The sequence below is a fragment of the Lontra canadensis genome, unplaced genomic scaffold, assembly GCF_010015895.1.
Source record: "Lontra canadensis isolate GAN:19392208 unplaced genomic scaffold, GSC_riverotter_1.0 scaffold5, whole genome shotgun sequence".
In the NCBI taxonomy this organism is placed as follows: Eukaryota; Metazoa; Chordata; class Mammalia; order Carnivora; family Mustelidae; genus Lontra; species Lontra canadensis.
The window spans coordinates 21,417,218-21,438,432 of record NW_022630999.1 but is presented as its reverse complement, the minus strand read 5'-3'; the positions used below and the strand labels follow the sequence as shown (position 1 = coordinate 21,438,432).

General features: G+C 40.2%; 1 protein-coding gene across 1 annotated transcript in view; it reads right to left on the bottom strand.

Moving 5' to 3' along the window:
- SGCD (sarcoglycan delta) overlaps positions 1 to 20,750 on the bottom strand; it is a 566,268-nt gene extending 545,518 nt beyond the window's left edge. Inside the window, exon 1 of the mRNA XM_032851650.1 lies at positions 20,597 to 20,750. The gene's annotated coding sequence lies outside the window, so the exon portion shown is untranslated. The remainder of the gene's footprint in view (positions 1 to 20,596) is intronic.
- Positions 20,751 to 21,215: the final 465 nt, after the last annotated feature.

Here is a 21,215-nt window from a genome sequence, read left to right as displayed (position 1 = left end):
ATGAGTTTTGATATATTTTAACTTGAGATATAAAAAAAATTACCATTTCAACATGTAATCAGGATTTATTATAGGAGAAACAGGTGAATTATACAAGAGGGGAATCATGGATCAATGTACTGCTAAAATTATTACAGATATTTTACATTTTTTAAAGACGAAGTCTTGGAAAGCTTATGTGTATTTTACACACATGTAGCACATACCAGTTGAGACTGGTCACCTGCATTTCAGGGAACTATCATGTACATTTCAGCTATCTCCTCTTTAGCTCCCTTCTCTATCCCATGATATTGTCAGTAAATGGCTTTTGACACTGTCAGAAGTTCAACCCTTCATCTTCTATGTTCTATGTCACTTAAGGGAGCAAATAGATTAAAAAACAAAAAAAAACAAAAAAAAACAAAAACAAAAACAAAAACAAAAAACCCAGACAAATTAAAGAATTTCTTGTATCTGCCTCTCAGCTTCTCTCTGGCTCCCCTTCTGTTTACCACCTTCCCCCACCGACTGCCCTTGACACGTCTCTGTTCATATTATTGTGCGCCTGAAAGGTTTATGGTCTTCCCTGTTCTCAGTTTAAATGCAAGTAATGAACTGTTTTATGTTTTTCTTTTCAAGAAATGTTTACCTACTGATGGCCTCGGATTTTTCTATGCCAGTTATGTTAAGAGCCCGAGAGGTACAGAAGTTTTCTACCACTGGCCTACATGAATTAGACAATGGATTTGAGTTCTTGAGAGCCCTTCCAGTCTTCATGAGGTCACAAAAGAAATCTAAAGACCTTGAGAGCCTTTCAGAAAACAACAACAACAACAACAACAACAACAAATTAAAGACCTATCTTTCCAAAAGGAAAACAAGTTTGTCAACAGAAACAGCAAAATCATTACATAGAATTGCCTCTTCTCTCAAAATCAGAGATTTTACCAGACTCTAAGAGACCACCAGGCTGAAGATCATCTTCCCCCTTTTATAAAATCCTACACCCTCACAGTATCCCATGCTTACCACAGGCAATGTTAATTTAATGCCACATCAATGCCCATTTGACAAACTCTATACTGTGGACATGACATTGTACCAGGTACCGAAGATAAAGCACGAACAAGACAAACATAATCCTGTCCATTAAAGAAAACTATACTATGTCCCAAAATTATGATGATAATTTAGGGTTCTATGGACATGATGATGCAGGGCAATCAGGTCATGCTGGATGCATATAAAGGAAATGGAACCAGCCTCATGAAGGGAGTTAATGAAGGTCCCTTAGAGCATAAGCTGAGCCTCAAAAGGTGTCCAAAAGTTTCCAAAAAGAACAGTTCCAAAAGGGTAGAGAAGCATCCCTCATGGCAGTCTAGCACTGGCAAAAGCTGGAGGTGCTGGTATGCTGGTTTAGATGAACCAGAAGTCACCAAGAGGGGATGGAAAGAATGAGGTGCCATGTGGATGGGGTAGAACCCTGAAGACCACAAAGGGTCCCATAAACCATGATAAAGACTTTGGCTTTTACCCCAGCTCTTAATGGAAGCCACCAAATGGTGTTAAACAAAGACAAGACACAATTAGGTCTGCCGTTTAAAAAGAAGATTCTAGCTGTAGTGTGGAGAACAGAGGAGAGAGCAGGGATGGTTGCAAGGAGACCAATTAGGTAGGAATCTAGAAGGGTCCTTGCATCAAGGCCCAGGCTTGGGGGTAAGCTAGCTCCCACGTGAACGGAGCCTGCCAATACATCTCATTTCCTCCACGAACCATTCTGAATATTAGCAATTGCATGTGAAAAATCTGCATTTCCAGCATCTCCTTACACATTCTTGGAAACCACAGGCTCACTTGGGTATCCCCAACATCCAGCTTGGAGCAAAGGAGCGCTAGTCTCTCTCAGGCAGGGCACTGGCCTCCCATTTCCCAAGCTCCCCGCCTTACCGCACCACCTCATTTCTGGCTCCTGTATTGAAACCATGGTACTTGACCTCCAGAGCAGAACCAGCTAGTGATCAGACTCAAGATAGGCAGAAATTAAAGAGTGTGTGCTGCAAGGACTAAATTGGCAAGCCATTCATCAGGAGGCTACCCAAGACCAAGAGAGGGGTACACAAGAGCCATCCCGGACTCTGGCATCCTAAGAGAAGCTGAAATGCTTTATCCAAGGACCAAGCAACAGATCATCTAAACAGTAACATCCAAATCATGGCACGGTTCATTTATCAAAGTACACTGCAAGCTTAACTTGAAAGACCATGGTCCAGTTGTAGCAACAGGCAATTCTAAGAAGCTTCAAATACAGACCCTGGATTTGTGGGGTAGAAGCCACCTCCTAGTCAGACAGACACAAAACAACGGCTAATAAGGCCACACCACTTCTCCTGAGTGGGTAGAACCTTTAGATTCTGGAGGATGGCTAGAAAGCCCAACATGCTTTGAAACAAGACTAGCCAATGTTTGCATATGGTCTGTGTGGGAAAGAGGCCATTCTAGCAGCAGGGGGAAAAAAATAAAATAAAAAAAGCTTATGATTATGGATTTTCAGAAAGTACCAGAAAGTGCCAGCAGCCTCCATTTCCTAACACCAAGTATGAAATAAATGGGAGGGCCTTTTCTCTGTGAAATCTTCTCTTTTGTTTCATTCAGGAGTATGTTTGGCATGAAGATGCAAAGTTTATGAAAGATCTAAGAAAGACAGGAGGCTTTAATAAGGCATTTAACCTGAGAGTATGTCTATCTGAATTCTATTTCTCGAATATCTGAATGTAACTGAATTAAAAGACAAAGTTTCTCCCAGCTATTTATTGGACAACTTAAAACTGCCACATCAACAGATTTTGTAGATTTAAGTTTTCCCCTTCTGGCTATTTATTTACTGATCTTTCTCTTCCTATGTTCTTATCTCTAATTTCCTATCTCTGTGTTATAAAACCAGCCAATATTTTTTTTAAAGCCAACCATTAATTCAACCAATATCTTAAGAATCTACTACGTAGAAGGCTTGTGCGCAGAAAGCTTGCTTTCTAGTGGGGGAATGAAGCAAGCAAGGAAAGACTAACAATTTTTAAATTTCGCCATTTGTTGTAATAGAGGTATGCTATGGAAACAGACAAGGAGAGAAGAAATCAGATGTTAAAAGGGTTAGGGAAAATTTCATGGGAGTATTTGAGAGCTTTCAGAAACAAACACTGTCTAAAACTTGGCAATCAAGAGCATAAAATATCTACTTACAAATGTAGACTTAGACACTGTTCAACAAACTTACCCAAGGATTATTTAACCCTCTAGGAGACTTCACCAGTGTTTGACTTTGCTATTTACTGGTTCACTAAATGTCAGACTTTCAGAAGTTACTTGTTACCATACCTTAAGACCTATAGAAAAGGTTATCCCAAGGCTACAGTTTTATTTCTCTATAGGACTCTTTTGTCTCTGATCAAATCTGTTTCCACACACCTTTAATGGTACACTACAGACACTCTGCTCCTTGCTCCTTAAAATGCTCTTCGATGCAGTTTTTCTATCTTCCTTTATTCACATTTATTAATGAGTTGAATAAAACATTTGACATATATTCATTTCCTATTGGGATAAGAGTCATGTTTATACTTTTTGAATATTATACTTTGACAAAGTCAGTCTTTAAGGATCAATAAACATCTACCTGAAAGTCAGAGTGAATTCCTTCTTTTTAATTTTTCCCCAAAAGAACACAAATAAAGGGGAAAATGTAAGTATGCTGAAACACAAAGCTGACTTCCTCACTCTCCCAGCCTGGGCTTCCCAGAAGCAAGTCAACCATATTTAGCGGCTTCAGTATGTAATTCATGGTTATCCCACACTCCTTTTTAGGCTTCTTTTCCTTTCTCATAATTTACCTTTTTATGATATCACCTATTTTATTATAACTCTGAAATATAAGGATTTAGCTTATTCCTCCCTCCCCCAGTTTTTTTATTCTTCTGTGGCTTTACTTGTAACTGAAGTAATATATCTAAACTTTGCCGTGTTTCATTAACCTTGAAGGAAAAATATCTCATCTTCCCCTTTTGTTAAAGAGCTTCATGTTACCACATTCCCTTTAAGCTCTCTTTCTCTTGCCTCCCTATCTACTGTTATCTTTCAACCTTGCTCTTACTTTCACTGTCAAGGTTTGTAACATTTTGAGGCTCCTGGGTGGCTCAGCAGGTTGGGTGTCTGCCTTTAGCTGGGGCCATGATCCTGGAGTCCTGGGACTGAGCCCTGTTATCGGGCTCCCTGCTCAGTGGGGAGCTGCTTGGCCCTCTCCCTCTGCCTCTCTTCCAGCTTGTGTGCTCTCTCTCTTTTCTCACTCTCTCTCTCAAATAATAACAAAATCACCCCCCCCCAAAAAAAAGGTGGGGGGTGGAGGAAGCCTTATAAGATTTGGTTAACTTACTTGTATGTTTGCTCTAAAAGATGATACTAAAGTTAGAAAAGAGTTTATTATGATGATACAAATTGTCCACTGGAGAACCAGGGAATATACTAAAATGCCATTTATTGCTCTGAATTAAATGTAGTACCCCCAAACAACTGGATTCTTCGTTGTTTTTATGCTTCTTATTTGGACCACGGTTTCTTCATGTGGTTTTTGCTACTGTTCTTGTTCAGTCTGATTTCTTTAGAGAAGACACACATGCTTTCCTCATATCACATCACTTGGTTCTTTGGCAAAACTGATTATGATCATCTGCTCCAATTTTCTTCTTGAAGATATCCTTCTTAGAGGTCCTGATTTCTCTAATTTTAACCACACACTTTCTACACTTGCTGTATACCTTACCTTTCACTTTTGGAAGGGGCTTTTTTTTCTCATTTCCCCATTTCTTGGTATCGTTAAGAAATATTAAATTTCATTGTCAGTTCAGAAGAATATATTCAGACAGGGTACATGAGAGGTCTAGTTATCCTGATGTTTTTAAACACCTTTATCTTGTTCTCACTTATAGTCAGGCTCAGAACTGAATTCTAGACTCAAAATATTCTTCCCTCAGAAATTGTCTAATGTCTTCTTGACTCTAGTGTTATTGATAGAAAGTTTGATACCAGTTTAAAAATAATTTCTTTTTGTATAAGGTTTTTTTCTCTTTCATATCCAAAACTTTTAAAATTCTTTTAGTCCTAGAATTTTGAAAATGGAATCTTATACACTAGGAACTTGTGCTTAATCCCTATTTAGGTCACTTGGTTTATGACATGTAAATTCAACCTATTGACTCCCTTGAATAATATTTTAAAATTTCTTTGATAATCAAATACACCCACCTCCCGTATCTGTTATCTCTGGAGAACTTACAATGGGATTTATCTACTATACTTGACTCTTCATTCCCACTAAATATGCTATGACCTAGATCTATACTTTATTTCACAACCCTTTCATTGATTAAAAAAAAAAAACAACTAAATACAAGAGATATCTCTTATTCTGTGGTTTTTTTTTAAGATTTTATTTATTTATTTGACAGAGATCACAAGTAGGCAGAGAGGCAGGCAGAGAGAGAGAGAGAGGGAAGCAGACCCCCCCCGCCGAGCAGAGAGCCAGATGCGGGGCTCAATCCCAGGCCCCGGGGACCATGACCCGAGCCAAAGGCAGAGGCTCTAACCCCTGAGCCACCGAGGCATCCCTCTTATTCTGTTTCTTAACTACTCTTCCATATGGATTACCTTTTACTATTTTTAAGGATACTGATAAGAATGTTTTAAAATACACTCCTTTGTCCCTCACATTATCTATTTTTACATCGGTTATACATTTTAGTAATACTTGCTTTCCTTCATGATGTCTTCTATGCAAGTGGTTTTCTTCATCGATGTGATTCTTTTTTTATTGTTTAATAAAAGGGAAATGAATGTTTCACTTACAGTTTTGATGTAGAAAAACATGAATAAATGTCACTCCTGCCACAATTATATAAACTAGCCAGATAAACCCAGTGGATACCTTTCTTTAAAGATCTTCACCGAAGAGCTTTAGATTCAAAGGAATCTAAAAGAAACTCCAGAGAATGATTTCATACTTAAAAAGAGGTGCAGAGGTCAGAAGGAGGGCGAGCAGAGTAACAAGCCCGTTAGAGAAGGACAGCCTTTGTTTGACCAGGAGAAACTAGCCAACTATGGATGAATGTGTAAGTTACCATGGGAAATGATGGGAAATGAAGCTAGAAATAACCAAAATGCAAAAATTCATTCCACAGAACTAAATGTAAAAGCTAGAGCCATAGAACTTCTAGAAGAAAGTATAGAAGAATATCTTTGTGATTTTAAGTCAGGCAAAGATTTCACAGACAGGACACTAACAGCACAGACTCTAAAATGAAAATGTGAATAAAGAGACACTTCATCAAAATTTAAAACTCCTGCCGTTCAGAAGGCACCACAAAGAAAATGAAAAGTCAGGTAACAAACTGGAAGAACCTATCTGTAGGATATAAAAGACACAGAACTTATATCCAGAACATTTAAATCATTCCTATAACTAAATAATGAAAAAGACAATGCAGTTAAAAACTGGGTGAAAGACTTGAACAAACTCTTCACAAAAGAGATACAAATGACCAATAAAACAAACCTGAAGTGCTTAACATTATTACTCAGCACAGAAATGCAAGTTTAAAAGATGCCATTTCATATTGACTAAGTTAAAATTAGCAAGGTTAGCAAAATTGTTAGCAGAAAGAACAACTGGATCTTACATATCTCTTGTGAGGATATAAAGTAGGAATGAAAAACATTGGAGAACAATTTGGTGATTCCTTACAAAAATAAATATACACCTATCCCATGACTCAACATTTCCACTCCTTGATATTTACCCTAAGAAATTAAAACTTATATCCACACAAAGATTTGTTCACAAATGTTCCTAAGGGCATGATTCTTTAATATTACCAGACTGGAATCAGCCCAGACATGCACCAAATAAATAAATAAATAAATAAATAAAATAAAAATTAAAAAAGAACAAAATATGATATATTCATTCAAGGGTACTGGTGAGAAATAATAGTGAACAATCTAAAAATACACACAAAAACATGGCTATTTCCCCAAATCATCTTTCTGAATGAAAGAAGCGAGAGACAACAGAATATATCATGGATGGCCATTTATAAGTTAAAAGGTAAAGATCACTCTTTCCTCAAAAAAAAAAAAACATGAGGAGAAAAACATCAGGACTGAGGAAACTTTCTAGTGGTGGAAATGTTCCTCATCTTGATCATGTCTGTAGTTAACAGAAGTGTGTATGTTTGCAAAATTCAAACTATATACTTATAATCGGTTATCTCAGGAAAATTGATTTAAAAAAAAAGCAATGGGGAGATTGCGTTAACTATTTTATTAGAGATGAGATTCCCTCTGCTGTTTTAGAGTGTAGTCCTCCTATAGAAGGATTAGAATATAGAATGACCCATATTTGATGCAAAATTCATGTACAGTCACAATGACCCTTGAAACACTAGTAGAAACGTGTCCAGTATTTCACAATAGATATATCACAAAGGTCTTGCTCTAGAGAAGAAATCAAATTCAACACAGTATGAAATAATTGCCTTATATATTTTTAATCTATTATTACACTGAACATCTTCATATAGCCAAGTTATACTCAATACAGTGAGATGGTCACCTTGGAAAGCATGAAAGAATGGGGACTTAATAAGTTAACAAATACGTGCCCGATCTCACTATCAGTGTAGAACATGCTCTTATTGAGTAGAATAACAGAGACTTAAACTATATTTCTCAATATTTTTATCAATCAAATGTAATTGAATTGAGCTAAGTTAAATGTACATACTATAAAGCAGTCTTTTATATTCAGGTCTCACCACAAGGTTCTACCTAGGAATCAGATGGCTACCTGGCTGGCCATTCTGCCAGTGTGACAGAGCTGAAGCACTGGCTGACTTTCCTCAAAGATGGAGAGGCAGGAAACTAATCTCGGGCTTGGGATGCCCTTGAAAGGCACAGGCAAAGGATCTTCCTAGGAGGACATCCATCCAACTAAACAGCAAAGCACTACATCTTCCCTCTGGAAGCTCACTCAGTGTCTTCAGAAAAGACCCTTCCAATTTGTTTTGGCTAAGGGCAAAAGGATCTTATCAGCTCTATTAATGAGAGGCAATGGAAAAGAGGTGAATCATTCACACCACAGGCAGATTTTTTAATTAATCCTTTCTCTTTTCTTCTTTCCTCCTTTAGGCTCATACTTTGTCATATTTCCCAATTTTAGAGCATCTACTGAGGGGTTTCCTCTGATGTCTTTACTGAACTAGGTTTTATGTATCAAAAAATGACATTTCCTTTATACATCTTCCAAAGATATTTTGAAGTCCTACTTACTGTTTATCCCTTTTCTACCAGTTGAGGTTTGACCAAAAACTATACAGAGGGAAGTAGAAACATTTGCTTGAGTTCAATCTCACAGCTTCAAGTAAAAGGTCAGAGATCAATGCCATGAATATCATTAAATGCCAAAGACTATTTCTGGTTGTTTTCCACATTTATAATCTCTCCTATAGGTCACATACTTGCTTAATATGGAACCTTGGCCTCTCTTCCTATTTTATCTGTGTCCTCTATCTCCCAAAGAGGAATAAGAATAAAGCCACAAACTAATTAAACCTAGGGTGTGAATGCCTTTTATGTCACTACAGGAAAACTTCTTAATTTTTAACCCATGGATGAAGTGGATCCAAACACACCCTGAGATTATATATGGACCATGCATTTTTACATGTGGTCATCGTATTGGAAGAAGAAATTCCGTGGTTTGACTGTAGAGACTGATAGAATGTCATGTGATTGAAGAAAGGTACCAGAAAATTAGTGGCCACAATGAATGGATTATATTTCTGTTTCTGGAGAAGGGAGCTTTTATCAGCTTTATTATGGTTGTTTTATCAATTTTTCATCAGACTCTCCTATGTTATTAGACCAACAATAATGACATCAAAACATTATTTGCAGATAAGATGTCACCTGTCACAAAACACAATCAAAAGGGCTATGCAACTAAATCAAGCCTTCAGAAGTCTAAAATATTGAAAATCCTCTGTTAAAAGAATAAGTTTTTTTAACCTGATTAATCTCCAAGGACATTAACATTGATTTATATCAAATTCAAACCATAGACATAGCTCTTCAGACATCCCATATGTAGTAAAATGTTGCACAAGTGATTCTTGGCTTCCCAAGTCTAATTGATCAAATGGATATCTTCTTAAACCTTTCCAAGATCCTAACACAAGACCCATAACCTCTCAGGAAGGAGTTATGCTTTGGATACAGGGAAGACAAGGGGTACCTAAATGTATTTACTCTGTAAGAAAACAGGTCCTGACCTTGGAAAGAATAACTGGAAGCTCTCTGGAAAGGAAATCTTCCAGTCCAGAATGGCAAATAGGTTTTTGTTTCCATGCTACAATCAGCTATTTTCTGGAGTGATGTTTTGGGAGGATTCTAGAGCTCCTGAGCTAGGATTAATGAGCCATGTCTGCACAGGGCACAGGAAAGGGGGTAATGTAGAACCTGCAAGATGGGCCCCAACCCTGTAGTCAGGAGAAGACTTAATAAAGGCTGTAAAGCACAGTGCTGTATGAGACAGATAATAAGAATAGATAGTGTAGTTAGGAAGAAAATAAGAATAGAAGACCTCTAAGGGTGCCTGAGTGGCTCAGTTGGGTAAGTGTCTGACTCTTCATTTCAGCTCAGGTCATGATCTCAAGGTCTTGAGATCAAGCCCTGCATTGGGCTCCATGCCAGCATGAAGCCTGCTTGAAATTCTCTCCCCCCACTCCCTCTGACCCTCCTGTCTCCCCACCCCACCATATGCACACTCTCTAAAATAAAATATAATAAAAAAAATAAAATATAAAGAAAACTTCTAGAATAGATTATATAGATAGAAAAATCTGGAGAAGCAGACAGAAGCCAAAACAAAAATAGAAAACAACCAAAAGTTAGAAATCTAAAAAGAACCAATAAACCATAAGGAACTGACCTATTTTTAAACTGAATCCATTCCACAATATATTTAAGCACATTCTCAGTTCCAGTGTCTGTTGAGTACCGACTACTTTCCAAGAAGAGCTAGGAACTAGAAGGAGAGTGACTTCTAAACACAATTATACTGACCTCTCTTCATTCTAGTAGTTACAATGAATGATTGAAAAAAATGCCATGAAGTCAAAGGGAAGAAGTGACACATAGCTCTGGGGAGTCCCAGAAGGTTTGCAGTGAACTGGATCTCAAAATGTGAGTTTTTCAATTTTTTTGTTTTGTTTTGTTTTGTTTTGTTTTGGGTTTTTTTTTGGGGTCCGGGAGTAGCGATGAGTGACTCTGGGCAAAAGGACCAGCAGGTACAAAAGAGTGGTGATTTAAAAAAACATGGCCTATTTCTGGAAAAATGGAGAAAGTCACTTTAGTGGGTGCAAAGGCTGGGGTTACAGCAAAAGGGAGGACAGCAGAGGAGCTGCAGCACAGACCAAATGAGCAGGAAGACTGTGTGTTGGACACTGAGGTCTTCAGACAGCTCTTCAGGGGTGATTTTCATGGTAGTTTTCTCAATTATTCCCATTTGATCCTCACAACAGATATATAGGATGGGCATCCATCCACTCTCCAACTCATACTAAAGGAGAAGAAAATGCTGGTGTGAACATTCCAAAAAATTATCATGAAGAAGAAATGGCAAAGTGGGGATGGCTTTAGTGGCAAAGGGGAAGAATAAGCAAGTTGAAAAGAAAGTCTTTCTGAGGAGGTCTTTTGTAGACGGGAATTTGCAGTTCATAGAATTTTAACCTAGGCTCTATTTGCATAGTTATAAAAACAGCGTGTCCAGTTGCAGGAAAAGTTAAAATGGCCATTTTGTCACTGTCACTGTTATTTTCAGTGGGAGTGCTGGTGTTGCTTTCTCTGTTTTAACCTGGCAAATAAGATCTCAATCTGTACAAGATTTTGAACACAGCCACAGCTCAGTTTTCGTTAGTTTCAAAGGCCTTGGGTAAAATTCAGACCGGGTAAACAAACGGACTCCAAAACATCATGCTCAAGGGGAGAAACACACATCTTTTTCTTCAGAAACTGTCAAACAGAGATGATTCCTAAAATGGGCGCTCTTTGAATTAAAAACAAAACAGACAGGCAAAAAAGGTGCTACCACGTTGGAAGCAGAATCAAAGACCATGGCAGCAGTTTTCTGGTAGTTGGTACGCTTCAGGGCAGGGTAAAACACTCTGTGAATGGAGCAGGGCCCATTACCTGCATTTTGAGGGCCTAACCCAAAGATCAGAGAGTTTCTCATTGTACCAGGGTGGTTTTCAGAAAGTAACTTAATATCTCTGTTCCTCAATTTCCCCATGTATAGAATGGGATAGTCTCTTAAGAGCCACTACTTGAGGCAGAGAAAAACAAAAACCAAGAACCTCTAGAATAAAAGAAAAAATTAGACCATATCCCAAAGAAGCCTTTCTGAATGGTGTTCTAACATCTCGTGGTATACAATGAGCACAAAACCCAACAAGTAGAAATATCATTCATCATGGGGACACAGGAAGATCCTGAACTTACCTCCTGCCACCAACCCACAGAGTCTAGACTACATATAGAACAATTTTTCTCAAAATTGCTAAAGGCTGGTGGTGTGATGAACACACATGAGGCACATGAGAAGAAAACTACATCAAGGCCAGTAGGAGAGGCTAGGGCACTGTCTGACCGTAAACCCTATACCTGGGAGGGTGATCCACAACTAGAAGGGAACTCAAAACTCAGAGTTTTGCCAGGAGGAACAAAGGATTCAAACCACATCATGCACACCAGCTCTTAAGACATGTACTTGAGAGGGGTGCCTGGGTGGCTCAATTGGTTAGGCATCTGCCTTCGGCTCATGTCCATTCTGAGGTTCTGGGATCGAGCCCCACATCGGGCTCCCTTCTCAGCACAGAGTCTGTTCCTCCCTCTTCCCCTCTCCCTGCTTAAGCTCTCTCTCCCTCTCAAATAAATACATAAAATCATATATATATGATATATATTTAAGAAATAAGCCCTCCCAAATATCTCATTTTGAAATCCATAAGACTCTTATCTAAAGACTCTTAAGACATCAGCATCTGAGAAACATCTCTCAAAGGGCCTATGGGCTCCGACTCACCTGCCCTAGGGCTCAGCTCAGAGCTAGCTGATGGTACCCATATTTCAAATGAAGGAAGTTCACCTATTTATACTCCAACCTTGGCTTGAGGGGCAGATCTCTAACTTCACACACACACCTGGGAGCCTGCTAGAACACTCCCTGTTGATTGTGACTTCCAGGTGCCCATCCTCACGCTCTCCCTTTGCTGTCCTCAGGCACCTGGAAGGGTGCCTTTATTACAGGCAACTCGTACTCCAATTTCAGTGGCTGCTGCTCAGGGAGTAGATCCCCTAGCTCCAGAGGCCAGGGGAGCTTGTGTTCCTGATCACATGAGACTATCATTGATGTGACCCAGAAAGGAGCTCATACCTGTCTGGTGCCTCAATTTTTGTGACGGCTGCCAGGGGACCCCTCTGCATGGCCTGGCTCATGGCCAGTGGGACTTGGGCTTGTAGGTCCCATTGGACTGTAACCAACAGAGAAAGAGCTCATGAACAGCTTCCACCCCAAGAGCACAGCAAGAGGCAATAGACCCAGCAGCCTGGTCTTTCTGCAGAGGTCTCATGCTTACCATGACTACAGCCTGAGGGGCAGGCTTCTCACTGAACACACATCGAGGGCCTGACTGGAACCCTTCCACAGACTTCAGACGGTGAACACAGTCTTCGTGCTCTCCCTGTTGTGTTCCAGGACACCTCTATGGAAGGGGAGATTGACATGCCTCTGGGGCCTGCTTTTTGCAGCTAGCACCCAGGAGACTCCTTTTGATTCCCTGGTTTGAGGGACAGAGGAATCTGCCTTCCCGGGTCTCACGGGACTGCGGTAATTGGCAAGATGGTTCTCGGCAGGCTACCACTCCCAGGGCACTACACAGACAGGCAGGGAGCCAAGCCATGACCTTTAAGTCTTTCTGTGAAGGAGGCCACTTGGCTTGTCTGGCAGCTTCAGATGGAGAAGCAGGCTTCAAGTTTGGCACAACCAAGTGGCCTATGGAGCTGGTCTCAAGGAACGCCATCTTGACGCTCTCCAGTCTTGCTCCAGCTTTCCAGGAGCTCCCAGGAAGGAGCTTGTGCACAGGTCTAGAGCCCCAGATTTTGTGATGGCTGCCCCATGGACACCTTGACATAGGTGTTGGTGATGATTTTTCAAACATGACCCCAAGAACAAATCCAACAAAAGCACCAACAAACAAGTGGGACTGCATCAAATTAAAAAGCTTCTGCCCAGCAAAAGAAACCATCCACAAAATAACAAGGCGACAGACTGAATGGGAGAAAAATCACTGCAGATCACATAATGGATATGGGGCTAAAATTCAAAGTAGATTAAAAAAAAAAAAAAAACTCCAACAACAGCAGCAACAAAATCTGATTTAAAAATTGGCAAAAGACCTGAATACCCATTCTTCCAAAGAAGACCTACAGATGGCCAACTAGGACATGAAAACACCCCCAACATCACTAATCGTAAGGGAAATGAAACTCAAACCCAAAGTGAGAAGTCACCTCACTCCTGTCAGAATATCTAGTACCAAAAAGACAATAACAAGTGTTGGGAAGGATGTGAACCCTCACGCACTGTTGGTGGTAATGCAAACTCATGCAAACTCAATGGAAAACAGTATGCAGGTTGCTCAAAAAATTCAAAATAAAACTACCATATGATCCAGAATTCTACTTCTGAGTTTATCTGAAGAAAACAAAAGTGCTAATGTGAACAGATCCATGCACCCCCATGTTCTTTGCAGCATTATTTACCACAGACAAGATCAAGAAGCAGCCTAAATGGCTACAATGGATGAACAGATAAAAAAGCTGAGGTATATATACACCAGGGAACATCATTCAGCCTATAAAAGAATGAAATCTTGTCATTTGCAACAATGTGGCCAGAGATTGAAGGCATTATACCAAGTGAAAATGAGTGAAACAGAGAAATATAAACACTCTGATCTCACTTAAGAAGTAAAAAGAAAAAAAACAAAAAACAAAAAACAAGCTCACAGAGAACAGATTGGTGATGGCAAGAGGCAGGCAGTGGGAGGTGGGAGAAATGGGTTAACTGTTTTTAATTTAAACTGAATAAAAAATGTTTAACAATTGACACAAAAATAAAATTCAACAAGAAGTTTTGTGTAGAAATTTTATAATGTCTTTAGCTCCATGTGTTTCTGCCTTCATGGTCCATGTTCAAATTGATCCTTACAGACAGGTGTCCAACATGCCCGGGGTATGTGGCTCTATTACCAGGAGTTACTAATTTATTTGGAATTAAGTAAAACGTGACCATTTGCTCAAATCTAGGATAACCTCAGGCTTGTGTGATCTAAACTCCCATTTCCCATATGAGGTCATGGAGAACCGAAGGAATGGGTAGGAGAGTCAAGCGGACATCAAGCAGCAAGCCCCACCCCAGCCCTGGGCTCGTGATTGTGGTTGGCATGTATGGCTTGAATAAGGAAACAAAGCCAGCTGCAGAAAGCAAAGCTGTGGATTCCCCAGCAGGATCCTTTGCCTTTCAGAAGGAAGCAGCTCTGCTGATGCTTTCATGACTGACACTAAGATATTTATTACCAGAGATGAAATGTTGATGCATGATGAATTTCAGGGGAAATCCAGTGAGGGCTGAAGGAAACCACGAGAAGGGAGGTCATAAGACTTGGTAAGTTAGCCACAGTTCTGCTAACGTTCTGGGAGGCACAGAAAACACAAAACCACCATTTCACTTCCAAAGGTAATAGGTAAGTACAAAAGTGATCCACAGCAACACCAATGCTTGCACAAAACTAGACTAAGAAGGGGAAATACATGTTTGCATGCACGCTTGCACACCGCCCCCCACACACACCACATCTACACCACACACACACACACCTACCCTCCACACACACCTACCCCCACACGCATCACACTCAACCCTACTCCCCAGCCCCTCACAGACCCCACACCCTGACAGTATCTGAAGGGTTCTTCTCCTAAGCCACCCACCTTCCCACACTTAGTGGAGATGATCAGAAACAAGGATGAAAAAACCATCCCAAAAGCAGTTTTAAATCTCCCTTTCATAACATCTTTTGGAGGCGTATGGAGATTTTCTACTTACATAGCAGGTTGGTAATAAACTGATTAATTTGTCCTTTATAGGAAAAGCACCATTCGCTTACACGTATCCATACTAGCTCTGGATTTGAAGTTCTACCATGGAAATGGAGACTTTAAAAAGCACAGCTCAAATAAAGACGGATGCCCAAGTGTCATAAAAATAATATGACAGTATCACAAATCAGGGAAGTACACAAAGGAATTCAGCTCTTCAGTGTTCCCAAGATAATTAACCTTGCTGATACCCATTAACCATGTTAGGTAGCTTCCGACGTCCTTTCAATCACCCTAGACAGATAAACCGTAATATGCACATTTAATGACAGTTCTGCCTCAATACCATTTCCAGCATATTATTTAAACTGTTTTTTGTTTTTTTTTTTTTTTGGCAACAGGGTCAACTCTTCCCAGTGTTTCTAGATTTTTGTAATGCAACTGACACAGTTGTTAGAAAACTATAGCATTTTGCCTTCAGTGTTAGTTAAGTGAACACACAAATATGCACACTGACTCAGGCCACATACAATGGACTAGGACGTGAATTCTCTCGCTTAGGACTGCCATGGCTCCTGGAAGCTCTAAAGCAAAACCAGCAGCTTCACATGTATCCAGGACTTAAAAGGAACCAGCACATACCAGCACTTAACAAGTATAATTTAATTTAATTGTCACTGTAATTCTATCAAGCATGCACGAGAATCATCCCCGTCCTCCAAACGGAGACACGGAGGCTGGGAGTTCCATTGATCTGGAATGAAAATGCAGCCAGGGACTCTTATGCTGAAGATATAACATGATGGTTAAGACATGTTTCCCAGACAAAAGGAAGTACCTCCTCTTGAATTCGGTTCTGCAACAGAGTAATAGGACTGGGAGCGTAATAGGACTGAGAGCTAGTTTTCATTTCTCAGCAGCCTCTTCCACGTCTGTCAATTAGGAAAAGTCAAACCAGCCCTAGAATGCTTTCAAGGATTAAATGAGTGGATACATAGTAAAAATGGCACTTTTGACAAAGCCCTCAATAAATGGGAGTTTTTAAAAAACATTTTAGGCATTCTTATAGACATTATTTACATACAATAAGATGCTTAGTGACTTTGCCACTTAATCAGTTTGGAAAATGCTGGTCAAGATACAGAACATTTCTGTTGCTCCAGAATCTTCTCTCATGTACCTTCCTCAGGTGATTACATCATACCAGACCCAAGCACTGAACTATTTCTACCATCATCAAGAAGTTCTGACTACTCTACAATTTCATGGAAATCATGAAGTATTTTTTGTTCTTTAATTTTGATCATACTATTTTGAGATTCATTCGTGTTATTCTGTTCATCTGTATAAAGTTCCTCTTTGTTGCAAAATAGTGTTCATTTTACAAATGTACCCAAGTTCCTCCCTTTTCCTGTTGGCATCTGGCTAATTTTCAGCACTGGACTATTAAAAAAAAACAAAAACCCTCCTATGAACACATGTGGACAAAGGTTTTCAATTCTCATGGATCAATACCTAGGACTAGAAGCGCTGGCTCTTAGGTAAGGCAGTTGTGTCACTTTCTAAGAAACTTCCAGATCATTCTTCAAAGTGCTTGGAGCATTTTACATATCTGCCAGTTCTCCATGAGAGTTCCAGTGGCGCGTCTCCTCTGAGGTTTTGGTGTTGGCACTCCTCCCATGTTAGCCATTCTGGTAGGCGTGTAATGGTATCTTACTGTGTTTTCAATTTGCATTTCCCTGAAGGCCTGTTAGGTTAAACACCACTGCTTCTGTTCATTGGCCGTTCTGCATCTTGTTGTACCAAGTGCCTCTTCAAGTACATGTCAGATATATGTGTTATAAATCTCCTCTCCCAGTCTGTGGGGCATCTCTTTATCTTCCCAGTGGTGTTTTTTCGCTGAATAGATGTTTTTAATTCTCATGAAGTTCAGTGTGTTTTTTTTCCCCTCTTACGGCTTGTGATTTTGTGTCCTTTATAAAAAGCCTCTGCCTTCTGAAGTTACAAAGGTATTCTCATTTTTCTTCTACTATCTTTGTTGTTTTAGCTTTTATGTTTCAGTGTTCAGTTGGATTCAAATTGATTTGTATGTATGGGATGAGGTAGGCGTTTAGGTTCTTTATTTTTCAAGTAAATACCCAGTTGTTGCACTATTTACTGAAGTAGTGTTTTTACGCCATTGAAATGATGTGGTGCTCTCAGTGAAACAGCGGACTCTCCTTGTGTGTGTCTAATGCAGAATGCTATTCTGTTCCATCAATCCACTTACTTAGAATGGCAGCAAACCTAATATTACTTTTTATTATTATTTTTCCACTTTAATTATTTCAGATGCCATGATTCAAACCTCAGTAACTTCGATTTGGCATTTGAAAATGTTTTTATTTTCCCTTTCAGTGCCATATATGTCTATTTGTATATACGTGTGTGTGTGTGTGTGAGTGATTATATATACGTATACCCCTGCACTTAGGTGTATCCATTTTTTTAGAGTGTCCTCATTTTTAGATCTAAGATTTTCTAAAAACTCCCTTTTTCAGACACCAGGGACCACATTTATCATTGGTTTTCCAGTTTCAGCAAGGCATAGGATTTCTCTTGAAACCTGGTTTAAACACAGATTCCTGGACTTCACTTCAAGAGGTTCCAGTCCCTTGAAGTGCGGGGAAAGGCCTGAGAATCTACATGCATTGTCACTAGCTCAGCTGACGCTGATGCTGCGGGTTTCTGGACAACGCTCTGAGCAGCACTGGCTTAAAAAAACAATTAAATGGCTTCTCTAATGTTCATACAGAAGCTTGATTTGCCTTTTCTAAAGTCTGCGAACACAGCCACTCCTTTACACGGTCTTCACTTGAAGAGACATCTGAAAAATCTGCTGAAGGCACCGGAGCATGGAAGCCAGGAAACATTAGGGTAGATTGATGTCCCAACATTGCCTCATTTCCTCCTTCCTTCCTGGAAATTGAGTTTTGGTCTATGAGCAGGAGCCTGCACACACCTGCATACCTGACAGCGAGATCTCGCCCAATCAAGTGAGGAACATGCCCAGCAAAGGGGACATTCTTCTCCCTGTGGCCTCTGCCAACCACAGGAGAAAGCTTTCTTCTCCCCTTAAGGGCTGGTCTCTAAGCCAGGAACATGTGTAGGGCCACGTCCTTTAAAACTTTCTCCACTGAAGTCATGTTTTAAATAGTTAGCATGTAGGTGAGTATTCCTGACAGAACACAGGCATTCTGAATTAAAGATTGACACAATCAAAGCCAAGCACTCAGTCCTCAAAATCCCAGCCCTGACCCCAAAGCTTCTCTCAATTTTTAGGACAAGCACAGAACAGCTTTTCAGCTGTTCCTTTCCAACAGATCAAGTCCTTGTGAGCAGAGGGCCGCACCACAACTGTGGGTCTCTCACACAGAATGTTGAGATTGGGGTGAGGAGTCAAAAAAGGGGCTCTATTCTTTTCTCCTGATTATTTATTTAGCCTCTGAAACCATATTAATGGAGAATGAATTCATAAATACTCTTTAGACTTACACTGCTTTAAAGGCGCCCTTTGTAAAGGAGGTTATTTTCCCGTCTTTGAAAAAAAAAAAAATTAAATCTCCCGAATAAAGGGAAAAGAGGAGTTTGAAATGCCACCCCTCACATTGTCACCTGTCTGTCAGCACTCTCTTCAGAAGTACCGTGAGCAGTGTGAACATCAGAGCTCAATCACCTCGGTATGGGCCTCGGAGGAGTTTACAAAAACGAGAGAGAAAGTCGATGTACTTCCTCCTGAAAGGAAGGTCTTTTCATCATCAATGAAAGTATATACCACATTTCTCTAAACAGGGAGAAAGTCAGAGATAAAATGAAAACAGACCTAAGGCTATAATGTATTTCATTTTCGTCAGCGCTGGACCTCTGTCTTGCACGGCTGATGACACAGGGGAGGCCTTTGTGCCCGAGAAGGGAGCCAACCAATACCTTAGCTACAGTTGTTCTCCCAATTTCCAGAGCTTTGGGATAATGAGGGTTTTATTTTTTCTTCAAAGAAAATTAAAATGACAACAAATGAGTCATCAATGGAACTTTCGGAGCCATTCTAGATTCTCTGGTAGATAGGTCACGGGGTCCCAGGCTGTTAAACCACACCTCCCCCTGGCTCGTCACCAGCAGTGTATGCAGTACTACTGTTCTGTGTGGGAGGTGAGCCTAGAGATGTCAACTCTATTAGTTCTTTTTTAAGATTTTATTTGTTTATTCGACGGAGAGAGAGACAGCGAGAGAGGGAACACAAGCTGGGGGAGTGGGAGAGGGAAAAGCAGGCTTCCTGCTGAGCAGAGTCCAATGTGGGGCTCAATCCGAGGACCCTGAGATCATGACCTGAGCCAAAGGTAGATGCTTAACCCAATAAGCCACCCAGGCACACCCAACTCCATGATTTCTGAGAATGAGTCCAACCCTTAAGCCTTCCTTGCTATGGAGTCTCAGAAAACTTTTTTACATAGAGCTCCTCTTGGTTTCCCACAACAGAAATCCCTCTTCCAGATGCTGGTCATCAGTTGTACATGTGACTTTCTCCCCCAAGCTTACATCACAATGCCTGAGACACAATCAACACGCCGTTCTGTAGGATTCACCCTGTCTTCCTTCCATCTGTCCTTCTCTCTCCCTACCCAGAGAGGATGAGAGAGATTACACACCACTACACACACACACACACACACACACACACACACAATGCATAGGCCTTATACACATGCATGTACATGGACATGCACAGTGGGTTCTCACTGCATCCAGAAAAGAACAAATGGAACCTCCTTACTCAATCTCAGTCTGCCCCAACATGGGTATATAGCTAAAAGAAACATCAAGACAGGGCCTCCTCAAGATCTGAAGAGATAATACAAAGCTTTGCCTCGAGTGTCCTCTGGACAGTGAAAACAGGAATTAATCACGTATTCCAAAGAATGGCTTCTTTACTCATCTCTGAACCCGAAGTCCCATTTCATGGGTGGTATTCTCAGATTCCCTCTTCTTTCTATCAGAGATGGCTGCACAAACCTCTCCCCATAACTTGTCTTATTCTCCTCAGGTCACTTCATTGAGACCATGCAAACGGACTTCAGTTTCTCTCACTGAACCTTTATTCATCCCACCATATCCCAAAAGTTGGTAGCAAAAGAGATTAAGATCATTCCTTCAAAGGAGGAAGGGAGAAAGGAAAGAGAAACGAGGCATGAAGAGGAGAAAAGGCTGTTAAAATGATTAAGTACCTTTAAATGTGTTTGCCTTAAGAAAAAAAATTACATATATATAATATATAAATATAAACTCTGTGTCATGTCTCACAATCAAATGTCCATACCTTAGCAGTCCTAATCTTCTTGAATCTTGAACACAAATTTCAGGGCAACATTGGGGTTGAGATAATCTCCTCAGGCCACCACCAAGGGGACAGTTTTCTTAACTTCCACACAGGTTCCAGTACTGCCTTCTGAGGACGGAGGTTTCTTCCACGTCTACAGAAATCACAAGAGAAAGAAGATATGCATAAACAAAACCTAAACTAAAACTTCAACAGGGATTTGAAATTCCAGACGATTTGGCTTGAAGACACTACACAGAAGACATGTTATGCCCTGACTGGCATAAATACAAATAAGAGCGGGATGGATTCAGTCTTGATTAGACTCAAGCAATCACACAAAAGCAGAAAAAGTCACACTATATCCAGGCTGGCAAATTTTTTAGGACAGGACTAGCCAAATTTGCTCATTTACCTTTTAAGGAAACTGAAGATCAGAGACCATAAAGGGTTTTCCCATGATAGTTCATTACCTGGGGTCTATTTCCACCAGTGAATAAAGCAAATCCTTAATAAACACAAACAACGTGCCTAATGCTGTAGTCTAGGTTAAAATGATACAGGGGACCCTGCATCACTTCTCCGCCTTGAAATCGTTCCCTCACTTGACTTTTAAGAT